General features: G+C 48.0%; 1 long non-coding RNA gene across 4 annotated transcripts in view; it reads right to left on the bottom strand.

The window, feature by feature from the left end:
- LOC106028207 (uncharacterized) overlaps nucleotides 1-22,277 on the bottom strand; it is a 76,992-nt gene extending 54,715 nt beyond the window's left edge. For all 4 annotated transcript variants that reach the window (XR_010044910.1, XR_001201802.2, XR_001201807.3 and 1 more), the window contains exon 1: nucleotides 22,148-22,277. This is a non-coding gene — a long non-coding RNA (uncharacterized LOC106028207). The remainder of the gene's footprint in view (nucleotides 1-22,147) is intronic.
- Nucleotides 22,278-22,449: the final 172 nt, after the last annotated feature.

Below are 22,449 nucleotides of genomic sequence, written 5' to 3'. Positions count from 1 at the left end.
CAATGCCTCTGTGCCACAAAAACTGACACAGAGAAAATGCCCTTGATGTGGAAAATTCAGCAGGGAGTAACACCTAGTTTTAAGAATCAGATTTGGGGCCCCATGATTGTTGCTGAAAGGTTTATTCTCTGGGCTCTGGTTAAAGGTAGGCATGAGGTTCCTCCTCCTTCTTCCTGTTACTGGTAGGAGGGATGTAAAGCACTGGAGGGCTTTGGTCAAGGAGTCCAACATCCCTCACACAGATGACCGGGGTTGGAATTCTTCCAGGATGGAGCACTCTTGAATTTGTAAAGACGTTTGAGCCATGAAGTTTTCACCCTCAGGAGTTCTTTCTTATCCCAAAATGGAATCTGCCACTCCAGCTTTGTGGTGGATTAACTAATTGGCAGCTTCTAACACCCAGCTGAACTGAATGTGGAAGGCCCACCTGAGGATTGTTGCCAATAGCATAAAAAGGAGAACTGGAGGGGAAGATGGGGTGCTGTTGACTCTCTTGGAGAAGCTTGTCACACTGGTTTTCCAGATGTGAACTCAGTGTTCTCATCGTCAGAGGAGCTCAGGTGCTCCCTGTCACTGAGGATGGCTGTGGTTCTTTTCAGGGGAGCTCTGGTCCTTACCTTGAGCATTGCTTTCTGGCTCCATGCAGATCTCTCAGCCCGCTGGCACAGACTTTCTAGCTTTTGCCACTGACCTTTGGGCCTTCCCACTGCAGGTCCTTGCATGAGACATTGTTGTGGGCTCTGAGCCTCCAGCCAGACTCATGGAGGACATTGCCATGGGCTCCAGATCCTCAACTGGATTCTTTGGGTCTCTAGAGTATGGACAAATTTCCAGCATTGGTCAGCATTTGACTCTTTGGGTGACTAGTATATGAGTGTTGTGTTCTATATTAAATCTATTTTCCTGTAAACCCTGACTACAACAGTCTTGCAGTAATTCTTAAAAGCTGGAGAGGGGTGTAGCCATGTTCTAGTCCCCAGGAGAACAGGTGCATCTGGAAAGCTGAACCCCCTTCCCTTGCCTCTGCATATTTTGAACAGACCTTTGAGCTGTTCCTTTGAGCTTAATGTATTTTCACTACAGCTTGACATTTTCATGTCTATATTATCTTTTAAATATCACTGAGAAGATGCTGTCTTCAGAGAATAGTGTCTCACTCCATCAGGGGCTCCAAAGTAGCTGGTGAGTGGATCTAAGTGCCTTCCTAAGGGGCTCTGGCCGCTCTCATTCCCTCCATATACAGCCAAGGTCACAAGCCCTGCAAGGAAATTGTGTGTGCAACCTTTAGTATGTTGGGTGGATAACTTAAGGACCACTCATAAAATAGAGTAAGCAGTACCTCTTCCCTCTCACATTTCCCTTGGTTTCTAAACACTTTCAGGACTCACCCTTCTCCTTCCTCCATACCTGATGAGAAGCTAACTTCACATGCCTCTTACTAGACTCTCAGCTCTGTGAGAGCAGAATTTTGACTGTTTCCTTCTCTGCTGTTCTGTCTACAACTATTTGGTGAACAACAGACTGGTTTCCCAGATATAGCTTAAGAAGAAACTCTATCTTTAGCTCTTACACACTGAGCTAAAAATCCAGACACTCAACAAGTGGGCAAATATCATCCTTTTTTGTTTTGTTTTGTTTAAGGAACTGTCTGATTATCATCTTGCTAAATATTAAGGAAACAACCTGAAGTTCAAATTTCACACAATGTGTCCCCCACCGTGAATGTCTCCTCCAAAACACCTCCTGAAATTTGTCATTGTAAGTGTTGGGGTGGCTTTTAGAAGTGATTAGGTCATGGTGCACTGTCCTCAGGAATGGACTCAACGTTTTGGAAGTGGGTTAGTCTGCATGGGAGCAGGTTCCTCAGAAAGGGATAAACTTGGTCCTCATCCTCTCCTGATCTTGTACACTCTTTCCATTTTACTCTCTACCATGTTATGATGTAGCATCACCATGAGAAGTCCATTTCTCCAGAACATTAGGATATAAATAACTCCACTGCATAAACTAGTCTGTGGGTTCTGTTACAGTGACATGAAGTGGATGAAGCAGGCCAACCCCTCCAAGCTTGAGCACTGAGTTCTGTTACTTGATCTTGACCCAGCTGGAGCAAAGCTGGTACTCGTGGAGCCCTGTAGTGCTGCCCAGTTAACCGCTGCTCCCACAACTGCTCATAGGCAGCCACAGGATCCAACATGCACATATCAAGCTAGGAGAATCTCCCCAGTGTCTGGGTGACCAGAGGCATGTTCTAGTCTTGCTTCTCTCTGAGTATTCATCCAATCCCTCTTCCAATACTCCTACTTTCATTATATCCCCTCTCAATTCTATATGTTCTATGACCTTATTGTGGACTCCAATATCAGGTCCCAGTATCTTTGCTCGGCTTTCAAGATTTTCCATCTGCCCTCACCCTGACTGTCTAATCTAATTTCTCGTGTTGCTTAGTGGTTACTCTCTTCTCCCATCTATAGACAAGTCACATTTTCTGCCTTCCCTGTGCATTTTGCTTGTTTATTTTCAATATGCTTCATTTTAAAAATATCCCAATTAAGCTTGCGCCTCCTTCAGATTTTTAACAGGCTTTATTTTTAGAGTGGTTTTAGACATAGAAATATAGCATTTCCATGTACAGGTACAAGCTCCTGCACTACTGACTCCCCCACGACAGTACTATGTTGGTTCCATTCATGAATCAACACTGACATGTCATTACCGTCCAAAGACACTGCCTTACACTAGGTTCACTCTTGGTGTTGTATTTTCTATGGATTTGAGCAAGTATCTAATGATATGTATCACCTTAATAGTATCATACAAAGTAACTTGCCTGCCCTAAAACTCCTCTGTTTTTTTTTATCATTCCTATGTGTTTCACAGTCATCTTGGAGAGTGTACGTTCATGGTGACATGTGCCAACTGCCAGTGGCTAAAATGAAACACAGCATTTCCTTCTATCTTCAAAGAAACTATCATCTTGTGAGAGATCACCTTAATATAATGTGAAAATGCTAAGATGTGAACATGTGTAAGTACGGTATTATATAAGTAGCTTGAAGGATCACCAGGAGTCTGCCAGCTAGGTGAGTAGATATAGAGTATTCCAGAAGGTCCAGCATTAGTAAAATGAACATGGCATATTTAGAGAATGATACCGTTAATTTTCTGATGATAAAAACTAGAACCCAACAGTCAAATGCCTGCGGTCCCCAAATAAACGTATAGTAGATCATTGGCATAACAGGATTGTGTGATAACTTTCCGTTACTGCTTCTGAAACCATAAAGGAAAGAGTGGCGCCCTATCCTGCCGGGCCATCCTTGCCGCTCTGAGGGCTGGGCAGAGATAAGCCACCGACTCATCCACCCTCGCCCACCGTGTCATTCTCACATATTCTGTCCTCACTGTATGTACGATATGGTGCACCAACCAAGTAGCAGGTCTAGCTCCCTCTAGAATACTCAGGAAGGGACCGCCATTCTTCACAGGCTTTCCTTAAAGCTTGCACTGTTTCGGTCCTGTCTTATAAATTCTTCTTTTCTTCTTTCTCTATCCCCTTTTCTTCTTCCTTCCCAATCTTCTCTCACATTTTGGATATTAGCACTCTAGTTAATTAGATAAAACTCAATGTAGGCCCCTCAACAAAACCATTAACTCCTTATTCATGTCTTCCTCCCCACAACCCATTTGCCCAGTGGCCACTGGCCACTGGCCACCATGCTAGAGCCGGGATGTGACTGAACCTCTGCAGTCCATGGCCTGGTCCCGGAGTGTGCAAAGGGTGTTAAGGCTGGTTGAATAAAGGGCTGAGGCCCACTGTTGTGGCTCTGGGCACCTCTTATTTCCCCTTGCTCTATTTCTCCTCTCCTCATCAGCAGGAGTTTGTTAAGGCTTCTCAGGCTTGTCTTTATTTTACCTGGGAAAGTCCCTGCAGGGAGAGCTAAGATTTCCCCAGAGGAAGGGGCTGGAGTCCTGACCTCTGTCACCAGAATTGTTTGGGCCCAGAAGCCTCCATAGGGGTTAGGAGGGTGATCAATTGGCAACCTAAGGAGTAAAGGCCTCTCTCTTCTCTCCTCCTCCGCTCATTGTGCGCGGAAGGGCAGTGAGGTCAGTGGCAGCAAACTGAAGGGCTGACTAGCGGGGCCTTGAAAGAGGCTCGTTTTGTGTTTCAGTAATGAGCACTCTTTCTCCCCTTGGATGCACTCAGATTTCACAAGTTACAGGGAACCTGTCAACTGCTGTTTTCATTGTATGAGGCTCACAGGGAACTTGGATATAGGGCAAGCTTGTTTCAAAGAAAGCAGGGGAAAGAAAAGTCCTGAATAGCTGCAATGTGCTGTCATATGCAGATCACAGCTCCAGTTGCTATGGGACACCTCTGCCCGCCGAGAGGGCAAGATGCCGAACGTCCCTTATTGATGTGACTGCCTCCTTGGAGATGGGAATGCCACTGCTGAAAGGGCACAGCTAGCAGTCAGGGTGGAGCCGGGCCTGCCAGCATCTTGAATCCCAACAGCCTCTGCCCCACCACCACCTGTAGTCGTTCCCCTGGAAGCCCCTCACCCACAAGCTGAGGGAACAGGCCAAGGTGACCCTGGAAAACTGGCAGGGCACATAGAAAGAGACTCTGTGTTCAGGGCCTTTGCACACAGCAGGGCTGTAGAGGGCCCTGGTTGGGAACTGGGCCTGATGGTAAAGACAGGTCTCACCTTCTTTGTTTGTCTTGCCCTCTGAGAACACTTGGCAATAACATTCCTTTCCTGACGAGTTCATTTTGCAGCCCGCAGACATTGTTTTCTTTCCCCTGTTTACCTAATGTGGCCCAGGGTACGGTAACAGTACAGGCCGTGCCAATGATTGGGAAGAACGAGCTTGCTGGGATGGCCACTGGGTCCTCACACGGCTCCCTCTGTCTTGCAGCTACCTGTCCTGCATCTCTTACCCCATCGAGGGGAACAAGAAGTACCCAAAGGGTTGTTGGCCAGACCTGTGAGGCCCACGAGAGTAGAAGAGCGCCCAGAATTATGACTCTAAGGGATCCTTTGCCTAAGTTAGGAAGCTCTGTAGGAAGTTGGCATTGCCACTTTTCATACAATAGAACAATGGGAGCCAGGGCCAGCAATGCAGCTCAGTGGCACAGCACCTGCCTGGCAAGTGCAAGGTCTTGAGTTTGAGTCCTGGAACATTGGGAGCCAGGACTTGGAGTTTGGAGGAAGTCATGGTGGGGCCTTATATAAACTGAAGAAAACACATCCAGCAAGTGTTCACTGCACACTGTATCTAAAGAGACAGAGTGTGGCTGGGCTCTGTCCTCGAGGAGTCTAAGTCTGGGGGCTGTGACTGAGCCATGCAGCGGGGCCAGTGTCCTTGGCAGGCTGCAGTAACCTCCTGACCCTCTGCTTTTCAGCTCCTGCCCCCATTTTTACCTCCTGCTGTTTCTCCCTTTGAAGACTAGCAAGCACTGATGTGTACAACCCTTCCATCAAGGATGCTTCAAATCTACTAGGAGAATAACATTTGAATATATGAAAGTAGAACTTAAGGCTATAGTTAATGCCCTAAGAGGAAAAGCCCAGAGAGCATTCAGAGGCCTGGCGCTCAAAGACCTGAGAGCCACACACTCACATAAAAGCACAGATTAGTTCATGTTTGTATTAGCTTTCCAGTTTGCAAATCTCTCACATAGAAGGCACTGCCTTTGTACTTCACATCAACCAGTGAAGGGGCTTTGGAGGCCTGAATGTTCCGTGCAAACATAATCCTTAACGATCCTTCCTGGGAGAGTCTTGAGTATTGGCAGGGGTCAGGGTCAGGGAGTGTCAAGCAACAGTGAGTTTTCTGATTGGCTGGAGCATAGAGAGGCGACCTTGTGAGCTAAGACCAGACAGACGGGCAGGCTGAAGGCCTGCACACTGTGGCACTGGGCTTCACCATGCAGACTGGGTACAGTTTGCTGTGTGTATTTTCTATTGCTGCTGTAACATAGTACCACCAGTGGCTTCTGCCATGTAAATTAAGTATCTTACTGTTTGGAAGTCAGAAGTGCCAAATGGATCTCACTGACCTGAAATCGAAGTCTTGCCAGGGTCCTGTTTCCTGCTGGAGGGTCTGGGAAAGAATCTGCTTTCTTGCCTTTTCCGGTCTATAGAGCTGCCTGCATTCTTTGACTTGTGGCCTCTTTCATCCACTTCAAAGTCACCAATGTGGCAGCTCTCTGACCATTTAGGCCCATCTCTATCTGTCTCTGATCCTTCTGCTTCCTGATTTTACTTTCAAAGCCTCTTGATTCCATTGGGGCCACTGGGATGATGCCGGACAATGTATTTATTTAAGGTTAGTCAGTTAGCAACCTTAAATTCCTTTCTTTATAAGGTAGTGAATCATAAGTTCCAGGTAAAAGACACAGACACCTGTGAGGAGCCATGACTCTCTTTATGTATTTGATCAGTTGATTGGTTATTAGTGCATCATCCATTGGTTAGTTGAGGGTTGGTGGGCTAAGTTTTGGTGAAACTTCCTTACTCAGCTCCTCGTCCTAGAGCCTAATAATCAAGTTGATTGAAAGAAGGGAAAATAAGAGTGAACAGCACCAAAGGAGAGGAAGGGGCTGCCAGAGCAGACAGAAAGTAGACGTCGACTTTATCTCATTGCTTATCAAAACCCATGTATAAAGTACATCCCCGAGAACCATAAAACAAGCTGTTCTGGGGAGATTACTGCCCACATATCCCCACAGGCCTCAAAGCTGTGCTATTTTATCCTCCACATAGGAATTTGAGCTCAAGTCCACAGCATCTTCCAGCTTAGAGGCAGAGATGTTTGCAGCCCACGTTTAGATGTCTGGCCAGCCCTTTGAGATATCATCTCTAATCCAAGCACACTCATGGGTTCTGCTAAGTGTCTCGGTTCCTGGAGCCTCTCCAGCCCCTGGTGGGTTTACACCTCTTTCCCGAACAGCAGCCCATCCCTGCGTCATGGGCCCTCCAGCTGCCTCCCAGACTCCAGGTCTTGAAGCTGAAATGTGTGTGTGGCTGCCCCGTTCCCTACCTTTTTGGAAGCCAAAACTGATCTTCAAGATGTTCCCTGAAACTCTTGAAATAAGATGGGGGCACTGGCCACTTACTCTGAGCTGTCCCTGGGCAGGCTGGTTTCTTGATTTGATCTCTCTCCATGCCCCTTTATCTTTGCTCTGCCTGAAGCCCAATTCCTCATTTCTCAGTTCCCTTGCCTGAGGTTTTTCATTCCAGTCAGCCATAGCATAATTCCTGGGGTGCCCCCACCCCCACTGCCCACCTGCAGACTGTCATCTGGTCTCTGGAGCAACCATCAAGCCTGCTCCTACCTGTTCCTGGACTGCCACATAGCTATGATCTGTAGTTTCTCCTCACTTCTCAGTGTATTCTACAACTGACCTTGTAGGCAATGACTTCAGTCTTAGTACCCTTTGCCCCCATGACCTTGACTTCCTTCCTCAAGTCTCTGTGTTGCATCAAAAGCAGCAGTACAATAGCTAATATTTATTGAGCTTTTCCTACACGCCAGGCATTGTGCATGCATTCACTCACTTAATCCTCCTGCAGTCCTATGATGAACCCTAGGAAGATGGCACTAGTCCATTTTATGGGCAGGCAGACAGAAGCACAGAGAGATACTGTTACCCTAGGTGACACAGGGGATGCAGTCTGGTCTTAATCCCAGGCTCTGGGACACCATTTCCCTCACCTGATCACTGCCCCATCACCCTTTTTCTGTGCTATCCTTTTTACATCAGCTCTCAGGAGCCAGGGTGATTCGTGTTCACTGGCTCATACTTTCTCTGGCTCAGATCCTTCTAGACCTTCATCATACCCTGTGGAGCCGGAGGCCCCTTATCAGCCCTGCTCCTCTTCTGCCCTCAACCCCTGCAGTCCCCTCACTCTCCCCTCCCCTCAACCACTCCAGGGTCCTCGCTGCTCCTAAAGGAAGCCAGGCAGACTCCTGTCTCAGTGTCCTGGACTGCAGTCTTTCTTCTGCTTGGATTGCTGTACCTCCCTTAGCATCCCAGAGCTGTTTAGCCTATTCCTCCTTAGGGCATCTTTGCTGACAGTAAAACCCAAAGTGGCTACCTTTGCAGACACCTCTACCCAAAGATTCCCTGGGCCTCTCAGCTAGTTTTATTTTTCGCCATCAATTGATCGTAAAGTAACACCCAAAACATGACCTAGTTGCTTCTCCAGCTGGGAAGAAAGCACGTGGAGTGGCGGATCATTGTTCAGTGCTCTGTACCCCATACCTCTGCACACTGGTGCCTGGCATGTGTTTGTTGAATGCATAGAAGAACCCCAGCACTCTCCGAGCACTCCTCCGAGCTTCTGGGGGAGACCTAAGGCCTATGGCTGTTTCTGGGTCACCAAGTAGAAGACTCTGCTGCTCATAGTTAAAGACTTCAACCTCCCTTTGGTGCATTTAGCCTGACAGATAAGAAAACAGAATTCATATTTCTGCATTGAGCTCAATTTCCCCTTCTCATTGGCTGCTATGTGTGTGTGTTCCCATGTGCCTGCTAACCCACCCGCTGGAGGCACCCCAGGACACTCCCTTCTCCTCCACCCTGACTACAGCAAGCTAAGGGTGAGAAAATGCAGTGAACTCTACAAACAACATGCTGACCTCACAGGGCTTAATTCTCAGCCCTCAAACTCGTGTCCACCCCACTCACTGGACATTATTTAAAACAATAAAGCTGGGAAGTCGTTGTGGCTCTGTCCCAAGCTACAGCTGCAGCTCTCCTGCCCAGTGCTCCAGGAGCTTGTGCAAAGGCACCTGGGGGGCCTCCGTAGCAAGTGCGGGGAGCTCAGCCCTTCATGTTGAGCCCCTGGGCCTGGTATAGCAGGACAGGGAGCCTGGCTAGAGGACCAGGGCCAGGGAAGCAGGAATGTGCTGCCGTGTGGTTGGCGAACACTGCAATAGTAGGCTTTGGTTGGGTGTGTGTCCTCATCACTGGTCTCCAGCAGAGAATGTTTTATTTTTATGTCTTTCTGGCTGGCAGCAAGGCACCTGCGGGAACCTCATGAGTCAACTCCAAGAGCTCCAGAGAGGAAGAAGCCTGCCAGAGTAGCCAGGGTTTTATCTCAAGTTGCCTGGTGTCAGGGGACTGGGGAACTAGGCCAGGGGCGGCACAGAGAGTGAGCAGTCTCCTCGTCTAATCCAGCCTGAGGTCTGAGAAGGACAAAATGGTTTTCACTGTCCTCTGCTTGCCTTAGTAAGTCTTTGACCTACCTTATCTTCCAAGAAGCTTCTCAAGAATGACTATTGCTTTAATGGGAGACTAAGAAGAGGGGCTGAAACAGGAAGCACAGCCCTCTCGTGCTGGGCATTGTGCTGAGCCCGTGGGCTGTGGGCTCCTCAATGGGAGCTACTTGGCCACGAGTGTTCTGTCCAAACAGTGAGTCAGCGGTCCTATAAGGACATTTTTTTTTAAATTCTCAATTGTCAAATAAGCATATTGAGTCTCTGCAGGGTTATGTGATTTTTCCAAGTTCATAGCATCTAAGTAGTGGGGTCCTGCCCTTTGACCTCCCACCCTCCACCTTTCTGGAGGTTACCAGGTTTCATTTTCCCCTGACATGAGAATCTGTAAAGGTTTGGATTCTCGCTGATTTGGAGTGAAAGAATCTTAGTAGGTGCTTCTCTAGCTCTCAGCCCTACTCGGTAAGTTGGTATTAACCAATAAATCCCAAATCCTTGCTTGGTAGATTCTGAAACATGTTTCTGTCCCTGCCCCCATGCCACTCTGACACATACACACTGGGATCTGAGATTCTCACAGAAAGGAAGGCTCAGCACTTGCCAGCGCCCGCCATCTTATTCCTGCTAGAAGTTCCATAGCCTTGTCCTGGTCCCAGCTGATTCTCCAGTAGGCAGCCAAGTTTACGTTTTGGACACTAATGAAGTTTCAAAAGAGTAAAGGTTAGAAAGCCTCTTATTTACTTTATGGTAGTGTTTATTTGGAAGCACCATGGACAGTCAGGTGTATCAGGCAGGACACAGAATTCTTTTCAGAAGCATGTAGTGAAGGAACAACTTACAGACGAGGGAAGGGTTCAGGGAAGCAATAAGGACCACTCAGGTCCCCAGGATCTAGCAGTAGTGGGCGGCTGTTCCTAACCTTGAGCTACAGGACCAAGGCAGGAATAGGTGGCTGGGTTGGATGAGAGATGGACCACGGAGGAGGTCGCCAGTGAGAACAGCAGCCTGAGAGACACCGTCCCTGCCAGAACCAAGCTACTGAAGCAGGGAGGCAGCTGGGGAAGAGATGCCCTCTCAACCTGTAATTGCTCAGCCTCACAGTGGCCAATCCCATAAAGAAGCCAGCGGGTAAGGAAGCTGGAGGTTCAGTTCCTAGCAGCCAGCCCCAAGGTCACAGTGCAGGGTAGCAAAGTGGGGAGCACAACTTGAAAGGACCAATGGGGAAATACTCACCCAGGGGCACCTCACACCTGCTTGCTGTCCATGTCCCAGGGGTCTAGAGGCTCTAAGGAGTGAGAAGTCAAGCCCCTCATAGAAAAACTGAGGAGGCAGAAACCTCCCAAGCCTTGTTTGAAGAAAAGTCTCTGGGCACCTTTTCAGTGGCAGGGGGTGATGAGGACTGAATCTTGCTATGCAGGTAGAGACAGAAGAGGGACAAGACTTTCCCTGCAGAATGCAGGGAAATATCCTAAGGAAGCACCCTTGGCTTGGGTGCTTGAGAGCTTTAAAGGGAGTTTCAACGGGGTAGAGAGACACCCATGCCTTTAACAGTCGATTGATCATCCCGAACTCTCTTATTGGATTGGCTTTGTGGAAGGCAAGGATTGTTTGGGACCTTGATTTGGGGTGGAGGCGAGCCTAAATTCAGCAAAGGCCTGGACTGAGTGCTCCACCTCTTGATCAGAGCCTGGGCTCTGTGCGGAGCTTTCTGCTGCCTGTGGATCTACAATAGCAAACGCAATGTGCACATATTTCAAGAGTAAGAGAAATATTTATTGTCTTTTGTTTAGAAAATGTGCTGGATACACTGGATGAAAGAGGAACAAACAGAGTGATTCTTTTTGTGGTTTGCTGAGATTCCCTGGAAAGCAAACTTGGGAGGCCAGTGTCTATGTCAGAACATGAGAAACCAATGCCCTCTCCAAGATCGGTATAAACACAAGTGCTTAGGAACTGACGGACCGTTATGGGGAAGGAAAGAGAATTTCTACTTTGGCTCCAAGTCATTTCTAGCCTTGACCTTTTGTCTAGAAGCAGAGAGCCAAACTAATCTCCATGATTACTGTAACTCAGGGAGAGACACAGTTGGGTAGGGGGATACTTGAGAGCAATGGTGGGCTTGCAGATTCTGGGTCCATGGAACCCCAAGGAACTAGTTGCCCCTTCACAGGCTAACTGTAGCAAAGCCCCAGGACCCTCCTTGTCCTGTGGGCCTGTCCTTGATTTCTGTGATTTTGAAATGAAGCCCAACTTGAAAACAGAAAAACCAAGGATGAGTCTTCTTTTTCTCCTTTAGTCTTGATGTTTCCATAGTGAAATGTGAAATTATTTTCCTTGTGATTTTATTTACTGTTCATCTGATTTTTACTTTAAAAGAAGACTTCTCCTTAATGCTGAGCTGGTCATTGCATGAGGTCCTCCATCTTGGGCCAGGAACTAGAGTTCTCCATTCCACTTCTCACTGTACACTGTCCTCACTGGTCACCCCGGATCCCACTGTGCAGCTTTTGCCTGGCTGAGACCTGGCCTTAACCCTTTGCCTACCGCCAGTCTCTGGCCTGTGTGGGGCTCTTCCCCATAATAGATCCTGTATGATCTAACAAACGAAAGGGTGAGGCCAGATGGTCTTACGAAGCACTTTTAGGTTTCCCCTCTATAAAGAACTCATTGGCTGCCCCTCACTGGTCTCCTGAAGCTGAGATCCATCTTTCTGTAGATACAGATGCTAGGCCATCAACCCAGCCTCTCCAGCCCTGGGTTTTGAACATCTCACATTATCTTCAGCACATTCTTGCCCTCATGAAGTGTGAAGATGTGTTTAAAGGTGTGCTTCTTCTGAGATTCTTCTGCAGTATTTCCCTCATAAAAATAGAATTTTTCTTGTGCTATGTTAGAAGTAGTGATTTCTGGTAGTCATTTCTGGGTCTGTGCCTTAAGGTGACGGTGTACTGTGATTCATTTTCTGAGCTCTGTCCTCCAGTCTTGGTCTGACTAGATCTGGATACAAGCAGTTTGTGCTAACCAATACTAGCAGCTAGCACTTATCATCATCTGTCATTAGCCCAGCACAGGGTTGAACTCTAACTCATAGTGGGGATAGTGACTTAACCAAGGAGTTGAGTTACAGAGCCCACTATCTGCCTTTTCCAATTTCATCTGAGAACCTTCTGTGGCCCACAAGGCCCCAGAGCCTGTGATCAGCACACAAGCATCCCTAGATGTCAGCTATGCCTGAGGACTCCTCCCCAAGCCGTGGGGCTTATATGTACTCAGCATCTCCCACGCTGTACTCCTAATACCTCATGCACTGCCTCACGATCCGAGACTGTTTTCACTCACAACACTTCTGATGCCACATGGGTGTGTTTTCCCCTCACACCAATCAATTCTCCTACTCTCCAGACATCAACTGTGTATCATAAAGTAAAATTCTATTTTGACACTAATTGTCCAGAGTTAGCAACAGATCCCATAGGTTTAAGGCTTAGTTCCCAGATTCCTCCCACTTCACATACCAGTCCCAAATCCCCTATTGCCAATTATACTTCTGACCAAGCAAATAGAAATTTGGGGGTGGGGTGCCACATTCTCTTCTGAGTTTCACCAATTCACCAGAATGACTCACAGAACTCAGGAAAACATTTTACTTACTATTTCTGGTTTATTATAAAGAGTCCACTCATGCACAGCCAAATGGGAAGGATGCATAGGAAGGTGTGGGACCTGGCATGGAGCTGCCTGGCCTTCACCAGTCCATAACCTTCCAGGGCCTTGATGTGGGAACTGACCCAGAAGCTCTCTAAACCCTGTTGTTTCAGGGTTTTATGAAGACAATATCAGCATGATAGTTTAAATCTTTGACCATTGGTGATTAACTTAGTCCTTTTCCTCTCACTGGAGTCACAGAATGGGGCTTAAAATTTCAACTTTCTAATCAGGCTTTGGTCTTTCTGGCTGCCAGTCCCCATCCTAAAGTTATCTAGGGGTGCTTTGCCACCAGTTAACTTATTATCATACGAAAGACACTCTGGGGAGTCCAAGGGTTTTAGAGACTATATACTAGGAACCAGAAAAAATGGCAAAACACATATTTCTTTTTATATCACATAAAAGTACCAAGATCTACCCATCTCCCTGACCACCTCCTCCAGGGAAGTAGGCTCCATCTTAAAGCATCCACTTAGAGCCTCCTCTTGATTTAGAAAGTCTACACCCGAAGGGAATTGGTCTCTGTTGGGGGTGACCTGACCTGCCCTGAACTCTGAGCAGGCTTTTCAATGCAGCTGGTAAATATTGTAGAAGAAATCAGGGATCCAGTTTGAGACCGTGTCTCTATCTTCTTTCATTCTCCTCTGTAGTGTGACTTTACAAGGCGTCCACCTGCTGGTTCCCTAACTGAATCTCTGGTCTGGACCTCTCCCCTAAACTCTAAAATTAGATAGCTAATTGCTTGCCTGACATCCCACTGGAATATCCACTAGGTATGTCCAAATGGCCTCCTCAAAATCAAACTCCCAATTCTGTCCTCCCCAACACACTCCTCCCTCCGCCCCCTAGGTCCCTTAATGGCAATTCCATCCTTTCAGTTGTTCAAGCCAAAAGTCTTGGAATCATTATTATTTTCTCTGGGAATTTTATATTCTACAACCAGGCCATCTGCAAATCTTACTGGAATTTCCTTCTAAATAAACCCAGAATCCAATGACCACTTCTTTCCCTACCTTGTTGCTGGTCAAAACTACCACCATATCTTGCCCACATGATTGCAAAAGCCTCCAGCTGGGTCTGCTTCCAGCCTTCCCCACACCTCTTTAGTTCATTCTCAGTGCGCAGCCAGACCTAACCCAATCATGGCACTCCTCTGCTCAAATCATTCCTGTCACCCAGAATGCTGACCAGTGTCCTTCAATGGCCCACTAAGCCCTGCAAAATATGAGCCTACTCTTTCATATCTTCTACCAGCTCTCTGCTCTGGGCACACTGGCTTCCACATTACTCCTCCAACATGATGGGCAGGGCCACCCCTCCCCCCGCTTGAGAATCCGGCTGGATTCTCTGCCTGGCTACAAGAGGATATTCTATCCCTCTGTCCTGACAGCTAGCTTCCTTACTTTAGGTCCCCATAAGATCATCATAGTAGAAGAGCCCTCCCTCATCTCCCTCCATGAAAGAGCAATCTTGTCACCTTGAAGCACTTTTTCCTCCCTTCCCTGCTTTTTTTTCTGTAGCATTTATCATCACTAGGTTATTTGTGTTTATTAGTCATCCGCTCATTTCATATCTGGATATGTGTGCACACACATGAAAAGGGCAGAGACTTGGTTTATTTTTCTCAAAGTTGTATCTCCACCATTTACAATACTGCTTGCCATGTTGTAGGGGCACAATAAATGCTTGTTAGATGAATGCCAAAGTCAGAAATGTCCACAAAGGTAGGTTCAAATGAGAGGGGATGGTGGGTTTGCCCATTGCGTTGTAAGCTGATCCAGTGCTTGGGTCATTGCCATAAGACAAGCTTCTAAAAAACACATGACACTCTGGTGTCAAACATTGGTACCTGTGTAACAGAAAGGGGCACCAGCTGGTGGAGACTGTTGCTAACCAAAGTGAAAGCCACAGAAGGAGAAGGAGAAGAAGAAGGAGAGGAAGAAGGAAAAGAAGAAGAAGAAAGAAGAATAGGAGGAAGAGGAAGAGGAGGAGGAGGAGGAGGAGGAGGAGGAGGAGGAGGAAGAAGAAGAAGAAGAAGAAGAAGAAGAAGAAGAAGAAGAAGAAGAAGAAGAAGAAGAAGAAGAAGAAGAGGAAGAGATAAATTTAGTAATTTCCCTCCATGGAGAATGTGACATGGCAGTATTCATAGCAGTTTCAGAATATGCTAGCCTGCCTCATGCCTGCCCTGTTAGGCAATCAGTTAAAAACAAATAAACCTCATGTCTAAGGCCCAGATCCTGAATCTTTTGGACAGCTTCCCTCCTTGAAGTATACATACATCAATTCATAGGGAAACAGCCTTTAATGAACTTGAAGATAATGAACTTGGAGAGTCTGGAAGAAGTAAGTTGCAAGGTCATGAGAACCAAAATTCAAAAAGGAGTTCACGCCAGGATGCACTTCCGTAATCCCAGCAAGTTTGAGACCAGCCTGAGCTGCTAAGTGAGCTGAAGTCTGGCCTCAAAAGGACAACAGGAAAAAAAATAGAGCTCAGAGAAGGTGATAGGGACAGATCTTGTACCTTCTAATACCTGGCAGACAGCAGTGCAGGAGACAGGAGAAGTGAATGAATGGGGGTATAGAGAGCCTTTTCCAGTCCTTGTCTCAGTCTGGGAAGTTTGTATTTGTAATTCCCTGGAAGCCTTATTGGAATTCCAATAAGTTAATTCCAATCTACCTCTTCCAGTGCAAACCGTGGCGAAAAATAAATACACTAAAACATATTTATAGTTATGGGGAGCCAAGGGGTTCCTAAGTCCAACCAAGATGGTGGTTCACTGGAACCAAGCCTTTGATGCAGGGCCCAGATTTTATTAACTCCTAAAGAAGGAAGTGCTTTGAGGAGGTGACTGTGAGAAAGGCAAGAAGTATGTGAGTGCTATGAGCGGGCTACATAGGAGGCCAAGATCACTTCTGCAACACGCAGAGGGAAGGATATGCAGAAAGCGTAATCTGCATGACACAACTGAGGTAGCATCTAATATTTTGGTGCTTCAGTTCTGATGTGCAAACTTTTCTGCCTTGGGAAGTCACAGCCTCTTGTCTTGAGGCTGCTTGACAGCATGGAACAGTGGCTTTTCATCGGGCTTGGCTCAACCATGCTTTTTTAGAGTCACAAGGTAGGGAAACAGACTGTCACCTAGTTTCAAAGATTACTCATCAGCATCTCAGCTAACCCTATTTACCTTGCTTAAAGCCAACTGAAGGGATAAAAAAAAAAAAAAAGTGGCCTAGCCAGCTCTGTACATATCAGTAAGTAGAGATAGAGCCAGGATTAGCCAAAATGGAGATAATTGCTCTTGATTGAAGGAGAGTCCTCCAGATGGTTCTCCACAGGACCGGGTATCTAATTTGTCTTTCAACTTCTGCAAGACATAGCTCTTTGGAAGTATTGGAGGTGATCTTGGTGGGCACTTTGGTTTCTCTCCAACTTCCTATGTTGACCTGGGTAAGTTGCCTGGCATATTCCTCCCATTCTTAGCACCTCTGCTAGTCACATTCCATGGCAGCCTGCAGAATAGCAAGGTATGACACAGAACAGAACCAAGAGCGGCCTCCTAGAGTCACAGATGCTGGCGTTAGCCCTCCTGACCCTCCTGGAACCACCATTATTTCCCTGTGCACATACGGACCCACTCACCTGAAAGTTCAAGGGTATGAAGACAAAATCACTCCTGAGCCTCCCAGGTGATCTGTGTCTTCTGTTTCACATCTCCCATCCAGCTGCTCCCAAATGACCAAACTTGCCATCTGTTCCCTCCAGCTGCCACCCACAGAGACAGAGCCTCACTCCAAGTGGGCCAAGAAGGGACCTCTCCACTTCTCAGACAGTGAAGGAGGCAGCTCGGAGAAGTCCCTGCGCAGGACCTTGACAAGGGTCCACTGGATCAGAGGTCTATGGATCGGTCTGACCTTCCCTTTGGCTGAGCCTTCAGGGCCAGATTGAGGTGTTAGTATTTGAGGGCAGGCTGGCCAGATTTAACAAATAAAACTGGAGGGGCCACGGATATAGCACAGCTGCACAGCACCTGCCTGCCAAGCATAAGGTCCTGAGTTCAAGTCCCAGTACCCCTTCCCCAAAAATGCACAAATAAAAATAGAGAATTACTAATTTCAGGTAAATGATGAATAATTTGTACAAGCCTGTTTCATAAAATATTCAGGACACACACAGACACATGCACACACAAATGATTCCTTGCTTTTCTGAAATTACACTATTACTGGATGCTCTGAATTTTATCTGCATGTGTGGTTCCTAAACATACCAGCTACTCCAAATCAGTCTGCATAGAGCAGACCTCTTGTGAAGGACTCAACCTCCAAACCCAATGCTGGTCACTACCCACATCTTGAGGAGCTGGCTGTCCTCACCTTTCTTCAGTCTTCTCCCTGACTTTGTTCTTAGTCCCAGCACCCTGTGAGCTCTCTGCCATCCTGTGCACACACCTCACCTACACTTGTGCAACCTCCTCCCTAGGAATCCCTGACTTGCACAGTGTCATCTCTGTGCCCTTCATGCAGTGATTGTCCACTTTTGGTCCCATCACTCTAGTACTGCTCCCTAGGCTCCCTATAGAGTGCTCTTGTCATCTTTCTGGAATCCCTTTGCCTTGGAGACCTCAAATAACAACCGGAAGGACCAAGTCCAGCCTTGGATGAGCACATACAGCTGCCGCAAGGGGCAGGAGCAACTGTGCTCTGCGGTCTTCCCTGGAGAAGAGTGGCGGGGACACGAGGCGGGGAGGGAGCTTCTGCTTCTCATGTTCAACTCTTCTGAGTTATTTTTATGAGTATTAATTACATTAATAATAATAATGACAATAATAATGCAGACTTTTTAAGACTTTTAAGAAGAGATGCATGTTTCTGTCTGGGCTCTCCAGCCTTCTTTATTGAGTTATCTGCCTTTGAGATGCAGGGAGAGAGATATTCAAAGTATACAGAGCAACCTGAGCAAACCCAGAGAATGAGGAAGAGACAGCCCTGAAGTAAGTGCGAGCTTCTAGTGCCTGTGGAGCTATTTAAGGCCTTGGCTACTGGAGGCAAAGGACATGTGGCAGAGCGGGAACTTTGGGAGGCCACGGGCATCTTCCAAGTTCCCTCAGCATCACCGGGGACCCACTGTGCCCCCATGTAAGGCAGAGCCTGCAGAGGGATCCCAGGCCTTGTGAGCTGGTGGAGGCCATGGGAAGACCCTGGGAGAGTGCAGGGCTCTCGCTGGTCTCCTGCAGCTAGCTGGGGGGAGGGGTGCAGACAGACTTGGGGCTCACTGAGGCCTTGAGTCTTTTGGGTTTGCCCATCAGCTCTGTGTATGGCACCTACAGGCCTGGCAGGAGGCAGAAAGGCTCTTCACAGACAAAATGACTCTCAATACTGATGTGAATGAGAGGAAGGCTCTAGTAAGTTAAGAAATGTAGTTCTATCCTCTGTCTAACCTTTGGGAGTCCCGGGGAAAAGTACAATAGAGCCTGTCTTCTGTACATCCAAATACCCGGAAGTTACAAATGAAGCTACCAGTTACTAAATTCCAGTGCATCCTCTCCCTACCTTTTCAAACACTCTTTCTTAACATCTTGAGGGCCAAGTTGGAATTTAGAACTTGCTTCCAACTGTATCTGCATCTATCACTAGAAAGGGGCTTGGTGTGTGGACATGAACACCCAGCCCCCAGGTCCAAGCTCCACCCTACAACCCACCCCTGAACCACCCCCTGAGGCCTATGGGTGTGTATACCCATGCATGGCCCACACTACCTGACAAGACAGATTTGTGTTAGAAGCTCACATTGGCCTTGAGTTTAGGCTCAGGGAACTGGACAGGGAATTTCAGGATCCAAGTACCTGAAGCAAGGCCCAGCAGAGTTCTTAGAGCACAAGTTCCTGTAACTCGTGGACACTTCACCCAGGGCTGGGCTGTGGGTACAGGAAACCCGAGCATTCCCCTGTACAGGTACCATGGCACAGGGGCCTTGCCACCAGACCAAGGCCAGTGCCCAGTGGGCATGAAGTCAGTTAATGAAAATGTTGAGGAGGAGCTTCAGAGTTTCCTTGAAGAGCCCTCTTGATGGCCGGGTGCCGCCGCCTCTCCACTGCCAGAGTTGGGTGTCTGCCCGCTACCTCATGCTTGGGGGTCATGCAGGTGTCACTGTCTCATGCTCCGGCCACAGTGGAAAGCTTGTTTTCCTCCTCTCATACTCCCTGACTCTAATCCCCACCAGCCTGTGCCACTTGGCTGGCCTCCTTGGCAGAAAGGTGACAAAAGGATGTGTCTCATGAGAATCAGATCCCTCAGCTGCAGGAACCCAAAGCCTCCTTGGGGTCACATGAGCCAATGGCTGAGAGTCCTGCCCTCCTCTGACTGCCCTGGTTACCTTTCGCCTCTTCTGGCTAGGGGGGAGGGTATCACTCACAGCAGATTCATTCTGTTTAAAAGCAAGAGCTTTCACATTGCTTAGAGCAAGCATCTTCTCCCCTACACTCACACTCCCACCATGGCATGGCCTGGACCAGCTTTCTCTGTTGAGCTTCACTTTCTGGTCATTCCCAGCATCCTCCTCGGGTCCAATCAGGTCACCCACACAGGGTTCCTCCCAGCATCAGCTCATCTGCCCCCTACTCAACTGGTCTTACTTTGTTCCAATGCCTTTCATCTTTTAAGGTACACGCAAAGCCTCCTCTCCATGGAAGACTCTTGGCACTCCGTTAATCCTTCTCCTGCTTTGTCACTTGTGCCATTTGCCACCTGCACCCTACATTTGGCACAAACAATATTTATGCCCGTACTTTATACCATATGGCACTTATATTCTTTCCTAGTTACATAAAAATCACACAACAGACTTGCCCCTCATTTTCTGAAGATGGGGAAGCTCAGAGAGGAAAGTTTCATAACTTACTCAGGCTGAATCTGCTGGGCTTGACAGAGCTCCATGTGACACCTAAAATGCTCTCAACCTTACAACCCAATCCAGAACTTGTTCCCGACCCCCTGCTGCCTTCCTCCATGGAGTCTGTCATCCAGGGGATGGGGGCTTCAGGAAGGGCAATTATGTGACATATGCTCATCAACTGGGCAAATGGTGTCTTCCCATTCACTAGCAGGACACAGCCTCCAACTTCATTCTCCCCCATGCAGCCTGATTTTTCAAGTACTTTGCATTTTAATAACCGCTGGACAAAAAAAAAAGAAAAAGAAAAAAGCCATTAACAGAGGTCACACAGACTTTCTCAGAACAGCTTCAAATCCCTGCTGTGCCCACATGAGGAATTCTAGGAACTGCCTCTTTTTCAGAGGGAATAAGCGTGGTAGTTCCTGCTCCCTGAGGTTGGGAGGAGCCCCGTTTGCTGCCAGTGCCCACCAAACTTTGCCTTTGCATTTTGGCAGCATGGAGCTTCTTAGCATTCGTCTCTCCTCGGTGACTGCCAAGTGTCTCCAAGCAGGGAGGTTGGAGAGGCCGGAAGGGGGCTCAGTACAACAAAGGAGTAGCAGGAGGAAGGGTCTGAGCTAGAATCCAGCTTCAACAGAGGGTAGGGTACAATAAAAGACAAACTAGGAGGCCCGAGGACAGAGAAGGGCAGGAGATAGGATGGACCTGCCCAAAGTCAGGCCCCTTACTCTAGGTAAACTCCCTGAGTCAGAATCAGCTGGAAGAGGGCAAGGGGACACTTTTTCCTGCCTACCTCCCTCCTTGCCTCCCTCCCTACTGGTCCTGCTCACTGCAAGAAGAAAAACAGAACAAAGAGCCCCAGGAGTGTCACTGAGCAGCTCCAGAAAGCCTCGGCAGACGCCTGGCCAGGCGGCCTGGCTTTCTCTGTTTCTGGTAGAGGTTTTATAAATATTCGGGGAGTTTGATCTGCGCCTGTGGATGGGGAGGCGAAGAGAGCTTCACAAGGAGGAGATAACTCAACCCACAGGGGTTCTTGGCCCTCTCTGAGGCCTGCTTTCCATTAGTATCACCAAGGCAACGGCTCATCCACTGCAGATCTCTTCACAGCCTGCAAGGCACCCGCTATGTGGTGCACTTTCCGTCTGCCTAAGTCTGCTGCCATCAGTCTTCCTGAAGCCCCCTCCCCTCACCCTTGAGGCAGAGGGAGGAAAACTGCAGTGACAAGTCCTGAGGCCTGCATGGAGAAGAGGGAGCGCTGCAACACCTGGGCTGGAGCTCCTCCTCCAGCACGCATCCCTCACCCCACCTGCATTCCGGCCTCCCTGTTCCTCCGTACACATTTCTTTCTTTTTCTTTTCTTTGTTTTTTTTGTTTTTTTTTTTTTTTTTTTGGTCTTTTTGACACAGGTCTTGCTATGCAGCTCAGGCTGCCCTTGAGCTCACTTTGTAGCCCAGGCTGGTCTCAGACTTATAAGGATTCTCTTGCTTCAGTCTCTCAAGTGCTGGGATTACACACATGTGCCACCACGTCCCCTCTATTTGTGACCAAGGCAAACATTTGTAGAGTTCCCAAGGAACTGCCTCCCTGGCCACTGTGTTGATCAGCTTCAGGTGCCCGTGGAATTCCAAGCACACGGTGACTCTGGCTTGAACTAAGTTGTCCAGGAGATGCTAAGAGGAGTCATTGGGAGGGCAGATGAGAGTAAAAGGGAGAACCACGTTTACAAAGAACATGAGCATGGGGAAGTCCACCCAAAGAGGAGAGCCAGGCTGGATGACCTACTTGCCAGCTGGGGAATGGACACCCAGAGCGTGTAGCCTCTCCCTAGCAGACACCTTCCTCCTCAGCAGGTACCCCAGGAGCTCCCTGCACTGGATGAAGAAGACTCAGCTCCCTCTAGCTATGAGCTCTACAGGGCCAGCCGACAGGCAGTTCTGTGGTCTGCTATAAGCAGCAGCCAGCACAGCACCTGCCCATCGGAGAACCCCATTAATGTCTGCTGTAAAAAAAAAAAAAAGACCTCTCTGCAGAAGTAAAGGAGGGAAGAAAGTCATCTGAGTGTCGCAGGGGCTATGTTGGGGTCAGTCTTGCTCACCAGGCTTTGTGCTTGGGAACAAACCTGAGCCCCAGCCTCTCCCAAACCCCTCCTTTCTGTGGAATGCAGATCACCTTTGCCCTCCTGAAAGATTTGTACTCTGAGCCCTCTAGCAAGCCCTGGGGAACTACAGACTGTCCGACTGAAACTAAAAAGCCAAAAGAGGAGATCCCTCCCCCAACTTCAAATGAACCGAACCAGGAACCCAACTCAACCGGGACCCTTACCTGCTTGCTGCTGCTTCCTGTTTCCCACTGAGATTGGCCCTTGTGGCGCAAACTCCTAATTCCTCTGCTGATCTAAGCAGAAAATTTCCTCCACCTTACGCAAGAGGCCATAAGAGGGAGATTTCATCACATCAGTCCCTCCGAGATACAGAGTCACATCGAAGTCTTATCCCGATCCGGGGGGAGCAGGTGTCTTTCTCCACGGGTTTCTGGGCCTCACTGAAGCAGGCCACTGCCAGTCTTTGTGACTCAAAGCTGATGTTTAGGGTTTAAACACTCAGCCTAGCAATAGGGAAAGGGAG

Source organism: Cavia porcellus, unplaced genomic scaffold (assembly GCF_034190915.1).
Source record: "Cavia porcellus strain 051 isolate PalLab524CR breed Dunkin Hartley unplaced genomic scaffold, mCavPor4.1 scaffold_31, whole genome shotgun sequence".
Lineage (NCBI taxonomy): Eukaryota > Metazoa > Chordata > Mammalia > Rodentia > Caviidae > Cavia > Cavia porcellus.
The sequence above is the reverse complement of the archived record's forward strand: the minus strand, read 5'-3'. Positions and strand labels throughout refer to the sequence as shown.